The sequence below is a fragment of the Phalacrocorax aristotelis genome, unplaced genomic scaffold, assembly GCF_949628215.1.
Source record: "Phalacrocorax aristotelis unplaced genomic scaffold, bGulAri2.1 scaffold_145, whole genome shotgun sequence".
Classification (NCBI taxonomy): domain Eukaryota; kingdom Metazoa; phylum Chordata; class Aves; order Suliformes; family Phalacrocoracidae; genus Phalacrocorax; species Phalacrocorax aristotelis.
The window spans coordinates 69,995-90,840 of NW_027441256.1; the positions used below are offsets into that span (position 1 = coordinate 69,995).

The window sequence follows — 20,846 nt, forward strand, 5'->3', positions numbered from 1 at the left end:
CTTTAGCCTTTCTCCATCTCTTTCCGCCCAGCTCTCCGTGTCTATCGTTAATTCTTCCCTCTCTGCCCTGTAGCCTACAGCTTTTGTCCTTTCTGGCTTCCCCATGTCCCTGTTTTAGAATTGTTTCGCTCTTCTTTCTGTACGCATTGCGATTCCTTTTGCTCTCCATCTCCCTTTTGGTGTCTTTTCTTTTTCCTCTGGCTCCCTGTCCCTAATGGTTAATTCTCTCCCTGCTCATGCTCTGTACCACGTAGCCCCATGGTTTGTTTTGTGGTGTTCCCTACCCCGGCCCCTTCCCTCTGTCGTTGGCTCTCTCAGATCCCTGTCCCCGGGCCTTCATTCTTCCCTCCCTGCCCTGTTCTTGTCGCTTTTCTTGTCTTCCTCCATCTCGCTCGGTTCAGCTTTCTGCCCCTATTCTTCTTTCCTCCCTCGCTGTTGTGCTGCCTGCCCCAGGTTCTTTTTGCGTTTCCAGCCTGCTCCTCATCGTTCTTTCTTGGTCTCTGTCCTGCTCTTCCCCTCTCTGCTGCTTTTATCTCCACCTCTGACAGGCTCCCTCTCTGTGTTCTAATTCCAAGTTCTCTTTCACGTAGACCCGTGCTGTTTGTTTGTCCTCAACTCTCTCTGTCCCGTTCCTTGCTGCTATGGTTTATTGCCCAATTTCCTCCCTCTCTGTCTTGGTAGCCCATTGCTGTTGGTTTTTCACTTGTTTCTTCGTTTGTCTCTGTCTGCCTCCCAGTGCCTGATCTTTAATTCCTCCTTCCCCGTAGGCCGCTGTTCCTTTTTTCCATACTACATTGTGTTCTCTTTGGCCTCCTTTTCTTATTCATCGGTTCCCTCCTCGCTGCCCCGTGGCCCGTCCCCATTTTATTGTTGCCTCTCTCTCCCTCTCTCTGGCTTCTTGCCCCTGTTTTTAAACTTCCTGCCTCTCTTCCCTGTTGGCCGTGTGATCTTTAGCCTTTCTCCATCTCTTTCCGCCCAGCTCTCCGTGTCTATCGTTAATTCTTCCCTCTCTGCCCTGTAGCCTGTAGCTTTTGTCCTTTCTGGCTTCCCCATGTCCCTATTTTAGAATTGTTTCGCTCTTCTTTCTGTACGCATTGCGATTCCTTTTGCTCTCCATCTCCCTTTTGGTGTCTTTTCTTTTTCCTCTGGCTCCCTGTCCCTAATGGTTAATTCTCTCCCTGCTCATGCGCTGTACCACGTAGCCCCATGGTTTGTTTTGAGGTCTTCCCTACCCCGGCCCCTTCCCTCCGTCCTTGGCTCTCTCGGCTCCCTGTCCCCGTGGCTTCATTCTTCCCTCCCTGCCCTGTTCTTGTCGCTTTTCTTGTCTTTCTCCATCTCGCTCGGTTCAGCTTTCTGCCCCTATTCTTCTTTCCTCCCTCGCTGTTGTGCTGCCTGCCCCAGGTTCTTTGTGCGTTTCCAGCCTGCTCCTCATCGTTCTTTCTTGGTCTCTGTCCTGCTCTTCCCCTCTCTGCTGCTTTTATCTCCACCTCTGACAGGCTCCCTCTCTGTGTTCTAATTCCAAGTTCTCTTTCACGTAGACCCGTGCTGTTTGTTTGTCCTCAACTCTCTCTGTCCCGTTCCTTGCTGCTATGGTTTATTGCCCAATTTCCTCCCTCTCTGTCTTGGTAGCCCATTGCTGTTGGTTTTTCACTTGTTTCTTCGTTTGTCTCTGTCTGCCTCCCAGTGCCTGATCTTTAATTCCTCCTTCCCCGTAGGCCGCTGTTCCTTTTTTCCATACTACATTGTGTTCTCTTTGGCCTCCTTTTCTTATTCATCGGTTCCCTCCTCGCTGCCCCGTGGCCCGTCCCCATTTTATTGTTGCCTCTCTCTCCCTCTCTCTGGCTTCTTGCCCCTGTTTTTAAACTTCCTGCCTCTCTTCCCTGTTGGCGGTGTGAGCTTTAGCCTTTCTCCATCTCTTTCCGCCCAGCTCTCCGTGTCTATCGTTAATTCTTCCCTCTCTGCCCTGTAGCCTGTAGCTTTTGTCCTTTCTGGCTTCCCCATGTCCCTATTTTAGAATTGTTTCGCTCTTCTTTCTGTACGCATTGCGATTCCTTTTGCTCTCCATCTCCCTTTTGGTGTCTTTTCTTTTTCCTCTGGCTCCCTGTCCCTAATGGTTAATTCTCTCCCTGCTCATGCTCTGTACCACGTAGCCCCATGGTTTGTTTTGAGGTCTTCCCTACCCCGGCCCCTTCCCTCCGTCCTTGGCTCTCTCGGCTCCCTGTCCCCGTGGCTTCATTCTTCCCGCTCTGCCCTGTTCTTGTCGCTTTTCTTGTCTTTCTCCATCTCGCTCGGTTCAGCTTTCTGCCCCTATTCTTCTTTCCTCCCTCGCTGTTGTGCTGCCTGCCCCAGGTTCTTTGTGCGTTTCCAGCCTGCTCCTCATCGTTCTTTCTTGGTCTCTGTCCTGCTCTTCCCCTCTCTGCTGCTTTTATCTCCACCTCTGACAGGCTCCCTCTCTGTGTTCTAATTCCAAGTTCTCTTTCACGTAGACCCGTGCTGTTTGTTTGTCCTCAACTCTCTCTGTCCCGTTCCTTGCTGCTATGGTTTATTGCCCAATTTCCTCCCTCTCTGTCTTGGTAGCCCATTGCTGTTGGTTTTTCACTTGTTTCTTCGTTTGTCTCTGTCTGCCTCCCACTGCCTGATCTTTAATTCCTCCTTCCCCGTAGGCCGCTGTTCCTTTTTTCCATACTACATTGTGTTCTCTTTGGCCTCCTTTTCTTATTCATCGGTTCCCTCCTCGCTGCCCCGTGGCCCGTCCCCATTTTATTGTTGCCTCTCTCCCTCTCTCTGGCTTCTTGCCCCTGTTTTTAAACTTCCTGCCTCTCTTCCCTGTTGGCGGTGTGAGCTTTAGCCTTTCTCCATCTCTTTCCGCCCAGCTCTCCGTGTCTATCGTTAATTCTTCCCTCTCTGCCCTGTAGCCTGTAGCTTTTGTCCTTTCTGGCTTCCCCATGTCCCTGTTTTAGAATTGTTTCGCTCTTCTTTCTGTACGCATTGCGATTCCTTTTGCTCTCCATCTCCCTTTTGGTGTCTTTTCTTTTTCCTCTGGCTCCCTGTCCCTAATGGTTAATTCTCTCCCTGCTCATGCTCTGTACCACGTAGCCCCATGGTTTGTTTTGTGGTGTTCCCTACCCCGGCCCCTTCCCTCTGTCGTTGGCTCTCTCAGATCCCTGTCCCCGGGCCTTCATTCTTCCCTCCCTGCCCTGTTCTTGTCGCTTTTCTTGTCTTCCTCCATCTCGCTCGGTTCAGCTTTCTGCCCCTATTCTTCTTTCCTCCCTCGCTGTTGTGCTGCCTGCCCCAGGTTCTTTGTGCGTTTCCAGTCTGCTCCTCATCGTTCTTTCTTGGTCTCTGTCCTGCTCTTCCCCTCTCTGCTGCTTTTATCTCCACCTCTGACAGGCTCCTTCTCTGTGTTCTAATTCCAAGTTCTCTTTCACGTAGACCCGTGCTGTTTGTTTGTCCTCATCTCTCTGTCCCGCTCCTTGCTGCTATGTTTTATTGCCCAATTTCCTCCCTCTCTGTCTTGGTAGCCCATTGCTGTTGGTTTTTTCACTTGTTTCTTCGTTTGTCTCTGTCTGCCTCCCAGTGCCTGATCTTTAATTCCTCCTTCCCCGTAGGCCGCTGTTCCTTTTTTCCATACTACATTGTGTTCTCTTTGGCCTCCTTTTCTTATTCATCGGTTCCCTCCTCGCTGCCCCGTGGCCCGTCCCCATTTTATTGTTGCCTCTCTCCCCCTCTCTCTGGCTTCTTGCCCCTGTTTTTAAACTTCCTGCCTCTCTTCCCTGTTGGCGGTGTGAGCTTTAGCCTTTCTCCATCTCTTTCCGCCCAGCTCTCCGTGTCTATCGTTAATTCTTCCCTCTCTGCCCTGTAGCCTATAGCTTTTGTCCTTTCTGGCTTCCCCATGTCCCTGTTTTAGAATTGTTTCGCTCTTCTTTCTGTACGCATTGCGATTCCTTTTGCTCTCCATCTCCCTTTTGGTGTCTTTTCTTTTTCCTCTGGCTCCCTGTCCCTAATGGTTAATTCTCTCCCTGCTCATGCTCTGTACCACGTAGCCCCATGGTTTGTTTTGTGGTGTTCCCTACCCCGGCCCCTTCCCTCTGTCGTTGGCTCTCTCAGATCCCTGTCCCCGGGCCTTCATTCTTCCCTCCCTGCCCTGTTCTTGTCGCTTTTCTTGTCTTCCTCCATCTCGCTCGGTTCAGCTTTCTGCCCCTATTCTTCTTTCCTCCCTCGCTGTTGTGCTGCCTGCCCCAGGTTCTTTGTGCGTTTCCAGTCTGCTCCTCATCGTTCTTTCTTGGTCTCTGTCCTGCTCTTCCCCTCTCTGCTGCTTTTATCTCCACCTCTGACAGGCTCCCTCTCTGTGTTCTAATTCCAAGTTCTCTTTCACGTAGACCCGTGCTGTTTGTTTGTCCTCATCTCTCTGTCCCGCTCCTTGCTGCTATGTTTTATTGCCCAATTTCCTCCCTCTCTGTCTTGGTAGCCCATTGCTGTTGGTTTTTTCACTTGTTTCTTCGTTTGTCTCTGTCTGCCTCCCAGTGCCTGATCTTTAATTCCTCCTTCCCCGTAGGCCGCTGTTCCTTTTTTCCATACTACATTGTGTTCTCTTTGGCCTCCTTTTCTTATTCATCGGTTCCCTCCTCGCTGCCCCGTGGCCCGTCCCCATTTTATTGTTGCCTCTCTCCCCCTCTCTCTGGCTTCTTGCCCCTGTTTTTAAACTTCCTGCCTCTCTTCCCTGTTGGCGGTGTGAGCTTTAGCCTTTCTCCATCTCTTTCCGCCCAGCTCTCCGTGTCTATCGTTAATTCTTCCCTCTCTGCCCTGTAGCCTATAGCTTTTGTCCTTTCTGGCTTCCCCATGTCCCTGTTTTAGAATTGTTTCGCTCTTCTTTCTGTACGCATTGCGATTCCTTTTGCTCTCCATCTCCCTTTTGGTGTCTTTTCTTTTTCCTCTGGCTCCCTGTCCCTAATGGTTAATTCTCTCCCTGCTCATGCTCTGTACCACGTAGCCCCATGGTTTGTTTTGTGGTGTTCCCTACCCCGGCCCCTTCCCTCTGTCGTTGGCTCTCTCAGATCCCTGTCCCCGGGCCTTCATTCTTCCCTCCCTGCCCTGTTCTTGTCGCTTTTCTTGTCTTCCTCCATCTCGCTCGGTTCAGCTTTCTGCCCCTATTCTTCTTTCCTCCCTCGCTGTTGTGCTGCCTGCCCCAGGTTCTTTGTGCGTTTCCAGCCTGCTCCTCATCGTTCTTTCTTGGTCTCTGTCCTGCTCTTCCCCTCTCTGCTGCTTTTATCTCCACCTCTGACAGGCTCCCTCTCTGTGTTCTAATTCCAAGTTCTCTTTCACGTAGACCCGTGCTGTTTGTTTGTCCTCAACTCTCTCTGTCCCGTTCCTTGCTGCTATGGTTTATTGCCCAATTTCCTCCCTCTCTGTCTTGGTAGCCCATTGCTGTTGGTTTTTCACTTGTTTCTTCGTTTGTCTCTGTCTGCCTCCCAGTGCCTGATCTTTAATTCCTCCTTCCCCGTAGGCCGCTGTTCCTTTTTTCCATACTACATTGTGTTCTCTTTGGCCTCCTTTTCTTATTCATCGGTTCCCTCCTCGCTGCCCCGTGGCCCGTCCCCATTTTATTGTTGCCTCTCTCTCCCTCTCTCTGGCTTCTTGCCCCTGTTTTTAAACTTCCTGCCTCTCTTCCCTGTTGGCGGTGTGAGCTTTAGCCTTTCTCCATCTCTTTCCGCCCAGCTCTCCGTGTCTATCGTTAATTCTTCCCTCTCTGCCCTGTAGCCTGTAGCTTTTGTCCTTTCTGGCTTCCCCATGTCCCTATTTTAGAATTGTTTCGCTCTTCTTTCTGTACGCATTGCGATTCCTTTTGCTCTCCATCTCCCTTTTGGTGTCTTTTCTTTTTCCTCTGGCTCCCTGTCCCTAATGGTTAATTCTCTCCCTGCTCATGCTCTGTACCACGTAGCCCCATGGTTTGTTTTGAGGTCTTCCCTACCCCGGCCCCTTCCCTCCGTCCTTGGCTCTCTCGGCTCCCTGTCCCCGTGGCTTCATTCTTCCCGCTCTGCCCTGTTCTTGTCGCTTTTCTTGTCTTTCTCCATCTCGCTCGGTTCAGCTTTCTGCCCCTATTCTTCTTTCCTCCCTCGCTGTTGTGCTGCCTGCCCCAGGTTCTTTGTGCGTTTCCAGCCTGCTCCTCATCGTTCTTTCTTGGTCTCTGTCCTGCTCTTCCCCTCTCTGCTGCTTTTATCTCCACCTCTGACAGGCTCCCTCTCTGTGTTCTAATTCCAAGTTCTCTTTCACGTAGACCCGTGCTGTTTGTTTGTCCTCAACTCTCTCTGTCCCGTTCCTTGCTGCTATGGTTTATTGCCCAATTTCCTCCCTCTCTGTCTTGGTAGCCCATTGCTGTTGGTTTTTCACTTGTTTCTTCGTTTGTCTCTGTCTGCCTCCCACTGCCTGATCTTTAATTCCTCCTTCCCCGTAGGCCGCTGTTCCTTTTTTCCATACTACATTGTGTTCTCTTTGGCCTCCTTTTCTTATTCATCGGTTCCCTCCTCGCTGCCCCGTGGCCCGTCCCCATTTTATTGTTGCCTCTCTCTCCCTCTCTCTGGCTTCTTGCCCCTGTTTTTAAACTTCCTGCCTCTCTTCCCTGTTGGCGGTGTGAGCTTTAGCCTTTCTCCATCTCTTTCCGCCCAGCTCTCCGTGTCTATCGTTAATTCTTCCCTCTCTGCCCTGTAGCCTGTAGCTTTTGTCCTTTCTGGCTTCCCCATGTCCCTGTTTTAGAATTGTTTCGCTCTTCTTTCTGTACGCATTGCGATTCCTTTTGCTCTCCATCTCCCTTTTGGTGTCTTTTCTTTTTCCTCTGGCTCCCTGTCCCTAATGGTTAATTCTCTCCCTGCTCATGCTCTGTACCACGTAGCCCCATGGTTTGTTTTGTGGTGTTCCCTACCCCGGCCCCTTCCCTCTGTCGTTGGCTCTCTCAGATCCCTGTCCCCGGGCCTTCATTCTTCCCTCCCTGCCCTGTTCTTGTCGCTTTTCTTGTCTTCCTCCATCTCGCTCGGTTCAGCTTTCTGCCCCTATTCTTCTTTCCTCCCTCGCTGTTGTGCTGCCTGCCCCAGGTTCTTTGTGCGTTTCCAGTCTGCTCCTCATCGTTCTTTCTTGGTCTCTGTCCTGCTCTTCCCCTCTCTGCTGCTTTTATCTCCACCTCTGACAGGCTCCTTCTCTGTGTTCTAATTCCAAGTTCTCTTTCACGTAGACCCGTGCTGTTTGTTTGTCCTCATCTCTCTGTCCCGCTCCTTGCTGCTATGTTTTATTGCCCAATTTCCTCCCTCTCTGTCTTGGTAGCCCATTGCTGTTGGTTTTTTCACTTGTTTCTTCGTTTGTCTCTGTCTGCCTCCCAGTGCCTGATCTTTAATTCCTCCTTCCCCGTAGGCCGCTGTTCCTTTTTTCCATACTACATTGTGTTCTCTTTGGCCTCCTTTTCTTATTCATCGGTTCCCTCCTCGCTGCCCCGTGGCCCGTCCCCATTTTATTGTTGCCTCTCTCCCCCTCTCTCTGGCTTCTTGCCCCTGTTTTTAAACTTCCTGCCTCTCTTCCCTGTTGGCGGTGTGAGCTTTAGCCTTTCTCCATCTCTTTCCGCCCAGCTCTCCGTGTCTATCGTTAATTCTTCCCTCTCTGCCCTGTAGCCTATAGCTTTTGTCCTTTCTGGCTTCCCCATGTCCCTGTTTTAGAATTGTTTCGCTCTTCTTTCTGTACGCATTGCGATTCCTTTTGCTCTCCATCTCCCTTTTGGTGTCTTTTCTTTTTCCTCTGGCTCCCTGTCCCTAATGGTTAATTCTCTCCCTGCTCATGCTCTGTACCACGTAGCCCCATGGTTTGTTTTGTGGTGTTCCCTACCCCGGCCCCTTCCCTCTGTCGTTGGCTCTCTCAGATCCCTGTCCCCGGGCCTTCATTCTTCCCTCCCTGCCCTGTTCTTGTCGCTTTTCTTGTCTTCCTCCATCTCGCTCGGTTCAGCTTTCTGCCCCTATTCTTCTTTCCTCCCTCGCTGTTGTGCTGCCTGCCCCAGGTTCTTTGTGCGTTTCCAGTCTGCTCCTCATCGTTCTTTCTTGGTCTCTGTCCTGCTCTTCCCCTCTCTGCTGCTTTTATCTCCACCTCTGACAGGCTCCCTCTCTGTGTTCTAATTCCAAGTTCTCTTTCACGTAGACCCGTGCTGTTTGTTTGTCCTCATCTCTCTGTCCCGCTCCTTGCTGCTATGTTTTATTGCCCAATTTCCTCCCTCTCTGTCTTGGTAGCCCATTGCTGTTGGTTTTTTCACTTGTTTCTTCGTTTGTCTCTGTCTGCCTCCCAGTGCCTGATCTTTAATTCCTCCTTCCCCGTAGGCCGCTGTTCCTTTTTTCCATACTACATTGTGTTCTCTTTGGCCTCCTTTTCTTATTCATCGGTTCCCTCCTCGCTGCCCCGTGGCCCGTCCCCATTTTATTGTTGCCTCTCTCTCCCTCTCTCTGGCTTCTTGCCCCTGTTTTTAAACTTCCTCCCTCTCTTCCCTGTTGGCCGTGTGATCTTTAGCCTTTCTCCATCTCTTTCCGCCCAGCTCTCCGTGTCTATCGTTAATTCTTCCCTCTCTGCCCTGTAGCCTGTAGCTTTTGTCCTTTCTGGCTTCCCCATGTCCCTATTTTAGAATTGTTTCGCTCTTCTTTCTGTACGCATTGCGATTCCTTTTGCTCTCCATCTCCCTTTTGGTGTCTTTTCTTTTTCCTCTGGCTCCCTGTCCCTAATGGTTAATTCTCTCCCTGCTCATGCTCTGTACCACGTAGCCCCATGGTTTGTTTTGAGGTCTACCCTACCCCGGCCCCTTCCCTCCGTCCCTGGCTCTCTCGGCTCCCTGTCCCCGTGGCTTCATTCTTCCCTCTCTGCCCTGTTCTTGTCGCTTTTCTTGTCTTTCTCCATCTCGCTCGGTTCAGCTTTCTTCCCCTATTCTTCTTTCCTCCCTCGCTGTTGTGCTGCCTGCCCCAGGTTCTTTGTGCGTTTCCAGCCTGCTCCTCATCGTTCTTTCTTGGTCTCTGTCCTGCTCTTCCCCTCTCTGCTGCTTTTATCTCCACCTCTGACAGGCTCCCTCTCTGTGTTCTAATTCCAAGTTCTCTTTCACGTAGACCCGTGCTGTTTGTTTGTCCTCAACTCTCTCTGTCCCGTTCCTTGCTGCTATGTTTTATTGCCCAATTTCCTCCCTCTCTGTCTTGGTAGCCCATTGCTGTTGGTTTTTCACTTGTTTCTTCGTTTGTCTCTGTCTGCCTCCCAGTGCCTGATCTTTAATTCCTCCTTCCCCGTAGGCCGCTGTTCCTTTTTTCCATACTACATTGTGTTCTCTTTGGCCTCCTTTTCTTATTCATCGGTTCCCTCCTCGCTGCCCCGTGGCCCGTCCCCATTTTATTGTTGCCTCTCTCCCCCTCTCTCTGGCTTCTTGCCCCTGTTTTTAAACTTCCTGCCTCTCTTCCCTGTTGGCGGTGTGAGCTTTAGCCTTTCTCCATCTCTTTCCGCCCAGCTCTCCGTGTCTATCGTTAATTCTTCCCTCTCTGCCCTGTAGCCTATAGCTTTTGTCCTTTCTGGCTTCCCCATGTCCCTGTTTTAGAATTGTTTCGCTCTTCTTTCTGTACGCATTGCGATTCCTTTTGCTCTCCATCTCCCTTTTGGTGTCTTTTCTTTTTCCTCTGGCTCCCTGTCCCTAATGGTTAATTCTCTCCCTGCTCATGCTCTGTACCACGTAGCCCCATGGTTTGTTTTGTGGTGTTCCCTACCCCGGCCCCTTCCCTCTGTCGTTGGCTCTCTCAGATCCCTGTCCCCGGGCCTTCATTCTTCCCTCCCTGCCCTGTTCTTGTCGCTTTTCTTGTCTTCCTCCATCTCGCTCGGTTCAGCTTTCTGCCCCTATTCTTCTTTCCTCCCTCGCTGTTGTGCTGCCTGCCCCAGGTTCTTTGTGCGTTTCCAGCCTGCTCCTCATCGTTCTTTCTTGGTCTCTGTCCTGCTCTTCCCCTCTCTGCTGCTTTTATCTCCACCTCTGACAGGCTCCCTCTCTGTGTTCTAATTCCAAGTTCTCTTTCACGTAGACCCGTGCTGTTTGTTTGTCCTCAACTCTCTCTGTCCCGTTCCTTGCTGCTATGTTTTATTGCCCAATTTCCTCCCTCTCTGTCTTGGTAGCCCATTGCTGTTGGTTTTTCACTTGTTTCTTCGTTTGTCTCTGTCTGCCTCCCAGTGCCTGATCTTTAATTCCTCCTTCCCCGTAGGCCGCTGTTCCTTTTTTCCATACTACATTGTGTTCTCTTTGGCCTCCTTTTCTTATTCATCGGTTCCCTCCTCGCTGCCCCGTGGCCCGTCCCCATTTTATTGTTGCCTCTCTCCCCCTCTCTCTGGCTTCTTGCCCCTGTTTTTAAACTTCCTGCCTCTCTTCCCTGTTGGCGGTGTGAGCTTTAGCCTTTCTCCATCTCTTTCCGCCCAGCTCTCCGTGTCTATCGTTAATTCTTCCCTCTCTGCCCTGTAGCCTATAGCTTTTGTCCTTTCTGGCTTCCCCATGTCCCTGTTTTAGAATTGTTTCGCTCTTCTTTCTGTACGCATTGCGATTCCTTTTGCTCTCCATCTCCCTTTTGGTGTCTTTTCTTTTTCCTCTGGCTCCCTGTCCCTAATGGTTAATTCTCTCCCTGCTCATGCTCTGTACCACGTAGCCCCATGGTTTGTTTTGTGGTGTTCCCTAACCCGGCCCCTTCCCTCTGTCGTTGGCTCTCTCAGATCCCTGTCCCCGGGCCTTCATTCTTCCCTCCCTGCCCTGTTCTTGTCGCTTTTCTTGTCTTCCTCCATCTCGCTCGGTTCAGCTTTCTGCCCCTATTCTTCTTTCCTCCCTCGCTGTTGTGCTGCCTGCCCCAGGTTCTTTGTGCGTTTCCAGCCTGCTCCTCATCGTTCTTTCTTGGTCTCTGTCCTGCTCTTCCCCTCTCTGCTGCTTTTATCTCCACCTCTGACAGGCTCCCTCTCTGTGTTCTAATTCCAAGTTCTCTTTCACGTAGACCCGTGCTGTTTGTTTGTCCTCAACTCTCTCTGTCCCGTTCCTTGCTGCTATGGTTTATTGCCCAATTTCCTCCCTCTCTGTCTTGGTAGCCCATTGCTGTTGGTTTTTCACTTGTTTCTTCGTTTGTCTCTGTCTGCCTCCCAGTGCCTGATCTTTAATTCCTCCTTCCCCGTAGGCCGCTGTTCCTTTTTTCCATACTACATTGTGTTCTCTTTGGCCTCCTTTTCTTATTCATCGGTTCCCTCCTCGCTGCCCCGTGGCCCGTCCCCATTTTATTGTTGCCTCTCTCTCCCTCTCTCTGGCTTCTTGCCCCTGTTTTTAAACTTCCTGCCTCTCTTCCCTGTTGGCGGTGTGAGCTTTAGCCTTTCTCCATCTCTTTCCGCCCAGCTCTCCGTGTCTATCGTTAATTCTTCCCTCTCTGCCCTGTAGCCTGTAGCTTTTGTCCTTTCTGGCTTCCCCATGTCCCTATTTTAGAATTGTTTCGCTCTTCTTTCTGTACGCATTGCGATTCCTTTTGCTCTCCATCTCCCTTTTGGTGTCTTTTCTTTTTCCTCTGGCTCCCTGTCCCTAATGGTTAATTCTCTCCCTGCTCATGCTCTGTACCACGTAGCCCCATGGTTTGTTTTGAGGTCTTCCCTACCCCGGCCCCTTCCCTCCGTCCTTGGCTCTCTCGGCTCCCTGTCCCCGTGGCTTCATTCTTCCCGCTCTGCCCTGTTCTTGTCGCTTTTCTTGTCTTTCTCCATCTCGCTCGGTTCAGCTTTCTGCCCCTATTCTTCTTTCTTCCCTCGCTGTTGTGCTGCCTGCCCCAGGTTCTTTGTGCGTTTCCAGCCTGCTCCTCATCGTTCTTTCTTGGTCTCTGTCCTGCTCTTCCCCTCTCTGCTGCTTTTATCTCCACCTCTGACAGGCTCCCTCTCTGTGTTCTAATTCCAAGTTCTCTTTCACGTAGACCCGTGCTGTTTGTTTGTCCTCAACTCTCTCTGTCCCGTTCCTTGCTGCTATGGTTTATTGCCCAATTTCCTCCCTCTCTGTCTTGGTAGCCCATTGCTGTTGGTTTTTCACTTGTTTCTTCGTTTGTCTCTGTCTGCCTCCCACTGCCTGATCTTTAATTCCTCCTTCCCCGTAGGCCGCTGTTCCTTTTTTCCATACTACATTGTGTTCTCTTTGGCCTCCTTTTCTTATTCATCGGTTCCCTCCTCGCTGCCCCGTGGCCCGTCCCCATTTTATTGTTGCCTCTCTCTCCCTCTCTCTGGCTTCTTGCCCCTGTTTTTAAACTTCCTGCCTCTCTTCCCTGTTGGCGGTGTGAGCTTTAGCCTTTCTCCATCTCTTTCCGCCCAGCTCTCCGTGTCTATCGTTAATTCTTCCCTCTCTGCCCTGTAGCCTGTAGCTTTTGTCCTTTCTGGCTTCCCCATGTCCCTGTTTTAGAATTGTTTCGCTCTTCTTTCTGTACGCATTGCGATTCCTTTTGCTCTCCATCTCCCTTTTGGTGTCTTTTCTTTTTCCTCTGGCTCCCTGTCCCTAATGGTTAATTCTCTCCCTGCTCATGCTCTGTACCACGTAGCCCCATGGTTTGTTTTGTGGTGTTCCCTACCCCGGCCCCTTCCCTCTGTCGTTGGCTCTCTCAGATCCCTGTCCCCGGGCCTTCATTCTTCCCTCCCTGCCCTGTTCTTGTCGCTTTTCTTGTCTTCCTCCATCTCGCTCGGTTCAGCTTTCTGCCCCTATTCTTCTTTCCTCCCTCGCTGTTGTGCTGCCTGCCCCAGGTTCTTTGTGCGTTTCCAGTCTGCTCCTCATCGTTCTTTCTTGGTCTCTGTCCTGCTCTTCCCCTCTCTGCTGCTTTTATCTCCACCTCTGACAGGCTCCTTCTCTGTGTTCTAATTCCAAGTTCTCTTTCACGTAGACCCGTGCTGTTTGTTTGTCCTCATCTCTCTGTCCCGCTCCTTGCTGCTATGTTTTATTGCCCAATTTCCTCCCTCTCTGTCTTGGTAGCCCATTGCTGTTGGTTTTTTCACTTGTTTCTTCGTTTGTCTCTGTCTGCCTCCCAGTGCCTGATCTTTAATTCCTCCTTCCCCGTAGGCCGCTGTTCCTTTTTTCCATACTACATTGTGTTCTCTTTGGCCTCCTTTTCTTATTCATCGGTTCCCTCCTCGCTGCCCCGTGGCCCGTCCCCATTTTATTGTTGCCTCTCTCCCCCTCTCTCTGGCTTCTTGCCCCTGTTTTTAAACTTCCTGCCTCTCTTCCCTGTTGGCGGTGTGAGCTTTAGCCTTTCTCCATCTCTTTCCGCCCAGCTCTCCGTGTCTATCGTTAATTCTTCCCTCTCTGCCCTGTAGCCTATAGCTTTTGTCCTTTCTGGCTTCCCCATGTCCCTGTTTTAGAATTGTTTCGCTCTTCTTTCTGTACGCATTGCGATTCCTTTTGCTCTCCATCTCCCTTTTGGTGTCTTTTCTTTTTCCTCTGGCTCCCTGTCCCTAATGGTTAATTCTCTCCCTGCTCATGCTCTGTACCACGTAGCCCCATGGTTTGTTTTGTGGTGTTCCCTACCCCGGCCCCTTCCCTCTGTCGTTGGCTCTCTCAGATCCCTGTCCCCGGGCCTTCATTCTTCCCTCCCTGCCCTGTTCTTGTCGCTTTTCTTGTCTTCCTCCATCTCGCTCGGTTCAGCTTTCTGCCCCTATTCTTCTTTCCTCCCTCGCTGTTGTGCTGCCTGCCCCAGGTTCTTTGTGCGTTTCCAGTCTGCTCCTCATCGTTCTTTCTTGGTCTCTGTCCTGCTCTTCCCCTCTCTGCTGCTTTTATCTCCACCTCTGACAGGCTCCCTCTCTGTGTTCTAATTCCAAGTTCTCTTTCACGTAGACCCGTGCTGTTTGTTTGTCCTCATCTCTCTGTCCCGCTCCTTGCTGCTATGTTTTATTGCCCAATTTCCTCCCTCTCTGTCTTGGTAGCCCATTGCTGTTGGTTTTTTCACTTGTTTCTTCGTTTGTCTCTGTCTGCCTCCCAGTGCCTGATCTTTAATTCCTCCTTCCCCGTAGGCCGCTGTTCCTTTTTTCCATACTACATTGTGTTCTCTTTGGCCTCCTTTTCTTATTCATCGGTTCCCTCCTCGCTGCCCCGTGGCCCGTCCCCATTTTATTGTTGCCTCTCTCTCCCTCTCTCTGGCTTCTTGCCCCTGTTTTTAAACTTCCTCCCTCTCTTCCCTGTTGGCCGTGTGATCTTTAGCCTTTCTCCATCTCTTTCCGCCCAGCTCTCCGTGTCTATCGTTAATTCTTCCCTCTCTGCCCTGTAGCCTGTAGCTTTTGTCCTTTCTGGCTTCCCCATGTCCCTATTTTAGAATTGTTTCGCTCTTCTTTCTGTACGCATTGCGATTCCTTTTGCTCTCCATCTCCCTTTTGGTGTCTTTTCTTTTTCCTCTGGCTCCCTGTCCCTAATGGTTAATTCTCTCCCTGCTCATGCTCTGTACCACGTAGCCCCATGGTTTGTTTTGAGGTCTACCCTACCCCGGCCCCTTCCCTCCGTCCCTGGCTCTCTCGGCTCCCTGTCCCCGTGGCTTCATTCTTCCCTCTCTGCCCTGTTCTTGTCGCTTTTCTTGTCTTTCTCCATCTCGCTCGGTTCAGCTTTCTTCCCCTATTCTTCTTTCCTCCCTCGCTGTTGTGCTGCCTGCCCCAGGTTCTTTGTGCGTTTCCAGCCTGCTCCTCATCGTTCTTTCTTGGTCTCTGTCCTGCTCTTCCCCTCTCTGCTGCTTTTATCTCCACCTCTGACAGGCTCCCTCTCTGTGTTCTAATTCCAAGTTCTCTTTCACGTAGACCCGTGCTGTTTGTTTGTCCTCAACTCTCTCTGTCCCGTTCCTTGCTGCTATGTTTTATTGCCCAATTTCCTCCCTCTCTGTCTTGGTAGCCCATTGCTGTTGGTTTTTCACTTGTTTCTTCGTTTGTCTCTGTCTGCCTCCCAGTGCCTGATCTTTAATTCCTCCTTCCCCGTAGGCCGCTGTTCCTTTTTTCCATACTACATTGTGTTCTCTTTGGCCTCCTTTTCTTATTCATCGGTTCCCTCCTCGCTGCCCCGTGGCCCGTCCCCATTTTATTGTTGCCTCTCTCCCCCTCTCTCTGGCTTCTTGCCCCTGTTTTTAAACTTCCTGCCTCTCTTCCCTGTTGGCGGTGTGAGCTTTAGCCTTTCTCCATCTCTTTCCGCCCAGCTCTCCGTGTCTATCGTTAATTCTTCCCTCTCTGCCCTGTAGCCTATAGCTTTTGTCCTTTCTGGCTTCCCCATGTCCCTGTTTTAGAATTGTTTCGCTCTTCTTTCTGTACGCATTGCGATTCCTTTTGCTCTCCATCTCCCTTTTGGTGTCTTTTCTTTTTCCTCTGGCTCCCTGTCCCTAATGGTTAATTCTCTCCCTGCTCATGCTCTGTACCACGTAGCCCCATGGTTTGTTTTGTGGTGTTCCCTACCCCGGCCCCTTCCCTCTGTCGTTGGCTCTCTCAGATCCCTGTCCCCGGGCCTTCATTCTTCCCTCCCTGCCCTGTTCTTGTCGCTTTTCTTGTCTTTCTCCATCTCGCTCGGTTCAGCTTTCTTCCCCTATTCTTCTTTCCTCCCTCGCTGTTGTGCTGCCTGCCCCAGGTTCTTTGTGCGTTTCCAGCCTGCTCCTCATCGTTCTTTCTTGGTCTCTGTCCTGCTCTTCCCCTCTCTGCTGCTTTTATCTCCACCTCTGACAGGCTCCCTCTCTGTGTTCTAATTCCAAGTTCTCTTTCACGTAGACCCGTGCTGTTTGTTTGTCCTCAACTCTCTCTGTCCCGTTCCTTGCTGCTATGTTTTATTGCCCAATTTCCTCCCTCTCTGTCTTGGTAGCCCATTGCTGTTGGTTTTTCACTTGTTTCTTCGTTTGTCTCTGTCTGCCTCCCAGTGCCTGATCTTTAATTCCTCCTTCCCCGTAGGCCGCTGTTCCTTTTTTCCATACTACATTGTGTTCTCTTTGGCCTCCTTTTCTTATTCATCGGTTCCCTCCTCGCTGCCCCGTGGCCCGTCCCCATTTTATTGTTGCCTCTCTCCCCCTCTCTCTGGCTTCTTGCCCCTGTTTTTAAACTTCCTGCCTCTCTTCCCTGTTGGCGGTGTGAGCTTTAGCCTTTCTCCATCTCTTTCCGCCCAGCTCTCCGTGTCTATCGTTAATTCTTCCCTCTCTGCCCTGTAGCCTGTAGCTTTTGTCCTTTCTGGCTTCCCCATGTCCCTATTTTAGAATTGTTTCGCTCTTCTTTCTGTACGCATTGCGATTCCTTTTGCTCTCCATCTCCCTTTTGGTGTCTTTTCTTTTTCCTCTGGCTCCCTGTCCCTAATGGTTAATTCTCTCCCTGCTCATGCTCTGTACCACGTAGCCCCATGGTTTGTTTTGAGGTCTTCCCTACCCCGGCCCCTTCCCTCCGTCCTTGGCTCTCTCGGCTCCCTGTCCCCGTGGCTTCATTCTTCCCGCTCTGCCCTGTTCTTGTCGCTTTTCTTGTCTTTCTCCATCTCGCTCGGTTCAGCTTTCTGCCCCTATTCTTCTTTCCTCCCTCGCTGTTGTGCTGCCTGCCCCAGGTTCTTTGTGCGTTTCCAGCCTGCTCCTCATCGTTCTTTCTTGGTCTCTGTCCTGCTCTTCCCCTCTCTGCTGCTTTTATCTCCACCTCTGACAGGCTCCTTCTCTGTGTTCTAATTCCAAGTTCTCTTTCACGTAGACCCGTGCTGTTTGTTTGTCCTCAACTCTCTCTGTCCCGTTCCTTGCTGCTATGGTTTATTGCCCAATTTCCTCCCTCTCTGTCTTGGTAGCCCATTGCTGTTGGTTTTTCACTTGTTTCTTCGTTTGTCTCTGTCTGCCTCCCACTGCCTGATCTTTAATTCCTCCTTCCCCGTAGGCCGCTGTTCCTTTTTTCCATACTACATTGTGTTCTCTTTGGCCTCCTTTTCTTATTCATCGGTTCCCTCCTCGCTGCCCCGTGGCCCGTCCCCATTTTATTGTTGCCTCTCTCTCCCTCTCTCTGGCTTCTTGCCCCTGTTTTTAAACTTCCTCCCTCTCTTCCCTGTTGGCCGTGTGATCTTTAGCCTTTCTCCATCTCTTTCCGCCCAGCTCTCCGTGTCTATCGTTAATTCTTCCCTCTCTGCCCTGTAGCCTGTAGCTTTTGTCCTTTCTGGCTTCCCCATGTCCCTATTTTAGAATTGTTTCGCTCTTCTTTCTGTACGCATTGCGATTCCTTTTGCTCTCCATCTCCCTTTTGGTGTCTTTTCTTTTTCCTCTGGCTCCCTGTCCCTAATGGTTAATTCTCTCCCTGCTCATGCTCTGTACCACGTAGCCCCATGGTTTGTTTTGAGGTCTACCCTACCCCGGCCCCTTCCCTCCGTCCCTGGCTCTCTCGGCTCCCTGTCCCCGTGGCTTCATTCTTCCCTCTCTGCCCTGTTCTTGTCGCTTTTCTTGTCTTTCTCCATCTCGCTCGGTTCAGCTTTCTTCCCCTATTCTTCTTTCCTCCCTCGCTGTTGTGCTGCCTGCCCCAGGTTCTTTGTGCGTTTCCAGCCTGCTCCTCATCGTTCTTTCTTGGTCTCTGTCCTGCTCTTCCCCTCTCTGCTGCTTTTATCTCCACCTCTGACAGGCTCCCTCTCTGTGTTCTAATTCCAAGTTCTCTTTCACGTAGACCCGTGCTGTTTGTTTGTCCTCAACTCTCTCTGTCCCGTTCCTTGCTGCTATGTTTTATTGCCCAATTTCCTCCCTCTCTGTCTTGGTAGCCCATTGCTGTTGGTTTTTCACTTGTTTCTTCGTTTGTCTCTGTCTGCCTCCCAGTGCCTGATCTTTAATTCCTCCTTCCCCGTAGGCCGCTGTTCCTTTTTTCCATACTACATTGTGTTCTCTTTGGCCTCCTTTTCTTATTCATCGGTTCCCTCCTCGCTGCCCCGTGGCCCGTCCCCATTTTATTGTTGCCTCTCTCCCCCTCTCTCTGGCTTCTTGCCCCTGTTTTTAAACTTCCTGCCTCTCTTCCCTGTTGGCGGTGTGAGCTTTAGCCTTTCTCCATCTCTTTCCGCCCAGCTCTCCGTGTCTATCGTTAATTCTTCCCTCTCTGCCCTGTAGCCTATAGCTTTTGTCCTTTCTGGCTTCCCCATGTCCCTGTTTTAGAATTGTTTCGCTCTTCTTTCTGTACGCATTGCGATTCCTTTTGCTCTCCATCTCCCTTTTGGTGTCTTTTCTTTTTCCTCTGGCTCCCTGTCCCTAATGGTTAATTCTCTCCCTGCTCATGCTCTGTACCACGTAGCCCCATGGTTTGTTTTGAGGTCTTCCCTACCCCGGCCCCTTCCCTCCGTCCTTGGCTCTCTCGGCTCCCTGTCCCCGTGGCTTCATTCTTCCCTCTCTGCCCTGTTCTTGTCGCTTTTCTTGTCTTTCTCCATCTCGCTCGGTTCAGCTTTCTGCCCCTATTCTTCTTTCCTCCCTCGCTGTTGTGCTGCCTGCCCCAGGTTCTTTGTGCGTTTCCAGCCTGCTCCTCATCGTTCTTTCTTGGTCTCTGTCCTGCTCTTCCCCTCTCTGCTGCTTTTATCTCCACCTCTGACAGGCTCCCTCTCTGTGTTCTAATTCCAAGTTCTCTTTCACGTAGACCCGTGCTGTTTGTTTGTCCTCAACTCTCTCTGTCCAGCTCCTGGCTGCTATGTTTTATTGCCCAATTTCCTCCCTCTCTGTCTTGGTAGCCCATTGCTGTTGGTTTTCCACTTGTTTCTTCGTTTGTCTCTGTCTGCCTCCCAGTGCCTGATCTTTAATTCCTCCTTCCCCGTAGGCCGCTGTTCCTTTTTTCCATACTACATTGTGTTCTCTTTGGCCTCCTTTTCTTATTCATCGGTTCCCTCCTCGCTGCCCCGTGGCCCGTCCCCATTTTATTGTTGCCTCTCTCTCCCTCTCTCTGGCTTCTTGCCCCTGTTTTTAAACTTCCTGCCTCTCTTCCCTGTTGGCGGTGTGATCTTTAGCCTTTCTCCATCTCTTTCCGCCCAGCTCTCTGTGTGTATTCGTTAAGTCTTCCCTCTCTGCCCTGTAGCCTGTAGCTTTTGTCCTTTCTGGCTTCCCCATGTCCCTGTTTTAGAATTGTTTCGCTCTTCTTTCTGTACGCATTGCGATTCCTTTTGCTCTCCATCTCCCTTTTGATGTCTTTTCTTTTTCCTCTGGCTCCCTGTCCCTAATGGTTAATTCTCTCCCTGCTCATGCTCTGTACCACGTAGCCCCATGGTTTGTTTTGTGGTGTTTCCTACCCCGGCCCCTTCCCTCTGTCGTTGGCTCTCTCAGATCCCTGTCCCCGGGCCTTCATTCTTCCCTCCCTGCCCTGTTCTTGTCGCTTTTCTTGTCTTCCTCCATCTCGCTCGGTTCAGCTTTCTGCCCCTATTCTTCTTTCCTCCCTCGCTGTTGTGCTGCCTGCCCCAGGTTCTTTGTGCGTTTCCAGCCTGCTCCTCATCGTTCTTTCTTGGTCTCTGTCCTGCTCTTCCCCTCTCTGCTGCTTTTATCTCCACCTCTGACAGGCTCCCTCTCTGTGTTCTAATTCCAAGTTCTCTTTCACGTAGACCCGTGCTGTTTGTTTGTCCTCAACTCTCTCTGTCCCGTTCCTTGCTGCTATGTTTTATTGCCCAATTTCCTCCCTCTCTGTCTTGGTAGCCCATTGCTGTTGGTTTTTCACTTGTTTCTTCGTTTGTCTCTGTCTGCCTCCCAGTGCCTGATCTTTAATTCCTCCTTCCCCGTAGGCCGCTGTTCCTTTTTTCCATACTACATTGTGTTCTCTTTGGCCTCCTTTTCTTATTCATCGGTTCCCTCCTCGCTGCCCCGTGGCCCGTCCCCATTTTATTGTTGCCTCTCTCTCCCTCTCTCTGGCTTCTTGCCCCTGTTTTTAAACTTCCTGCCTCTCTTCCCTGTTGGCGGTGTGAGCTTTAGCCTTTCTCCATCTCTTTCCGCCCAGCTCTCCGTGTCTATCGTTAATTCTTCCCTCTCTGCCCTGTAGCATGTAGCTTTTGTCCTTTCTGGCTTCCCCATGTCCCTGTTTTAGAATTGTTTCGCTCTTCTTTCTGTACGCATTGCGATTCCTTTTGCTCTCCATCTCCCTTTTGGTGTCTTTTCTTTTTCCTCTGGCTCCCTGTCCCTAATGGTTAATTCTCTCCCTGCTCATGCTCTGTACCACGTAGCCCCATGGTTTGTTTTGTGGTGTTCCCTACCCCGGCCCCTTCCCTCTGTCGTTGGCTCTCTCGGCTCCCTGTCCCCGTGGCTTCATTCTTCCCTCCCTGCCCTGTTCTTGTCGCTTTTCTTGTCTTTCTCCATCTCGCTCGGTTCAGCTTTCTGCCCCTATTCTTCTTTCCTCCCTCGCTGTTGTGCTGCCTGCCCCAGGTTCTTTGTGCGTTTCCAGCCTGCTCCTCATCGTTCTTTCTTGGTCTCTGTCCTGCTCTTCCCCTCTCTGCTGCTTTTATCTCCACCTCTGACAGGCTCCCTCTCTGTGTTCTAATTCCAAGTTCTCTTTCACGTAGACCCGTGCTGTTTGTTTGTCCTCATCTCTCTCTGTCCCGCTCCTTGCTGCTATGTTTTATTGCCCAATTTCCTCCCTCTCTGTCTTGGTAGCCCATTGCTGTTGGTTTTTCACTTGTTTCTTCGTTTGTCTCTGTCTGCCTCCCAGTGCCTGATCTTTAATTCCTCCTTCCCCGTAGGCCGCTGTTCCTTTTTTCCATACTACATTGTGTTCTCTTTGGCCTCCTTTTCTTATTCATCGGTTCCCTCCTCGCTGCCCCGTGGCCCGTCCCCATTTTATTGTTGCCTCTCTCCCTCTCTCTGGCTTCTTGCCCCTGTTTTTAAACTTCCTCCCTCTCTTCCCTGTTGGCCGTGTGA

At 50.9% G+C, this 20,846-nt stretch overlaps 1 long non-coding RNA gene across 1 annotated transcript in view; it reads left to right on the forward strand.

Moving 5' to 3' along the window:
* LOC142051202 (uncharacterized) overlaps positions 1 to 20,846 on the forward strand; it is a 48,721-nt gene that overhangs the window by 14,659 nt on the left and 13,216 nt on the right. The gene's annotated exons all lie outside the window — the stretch shown is intronic.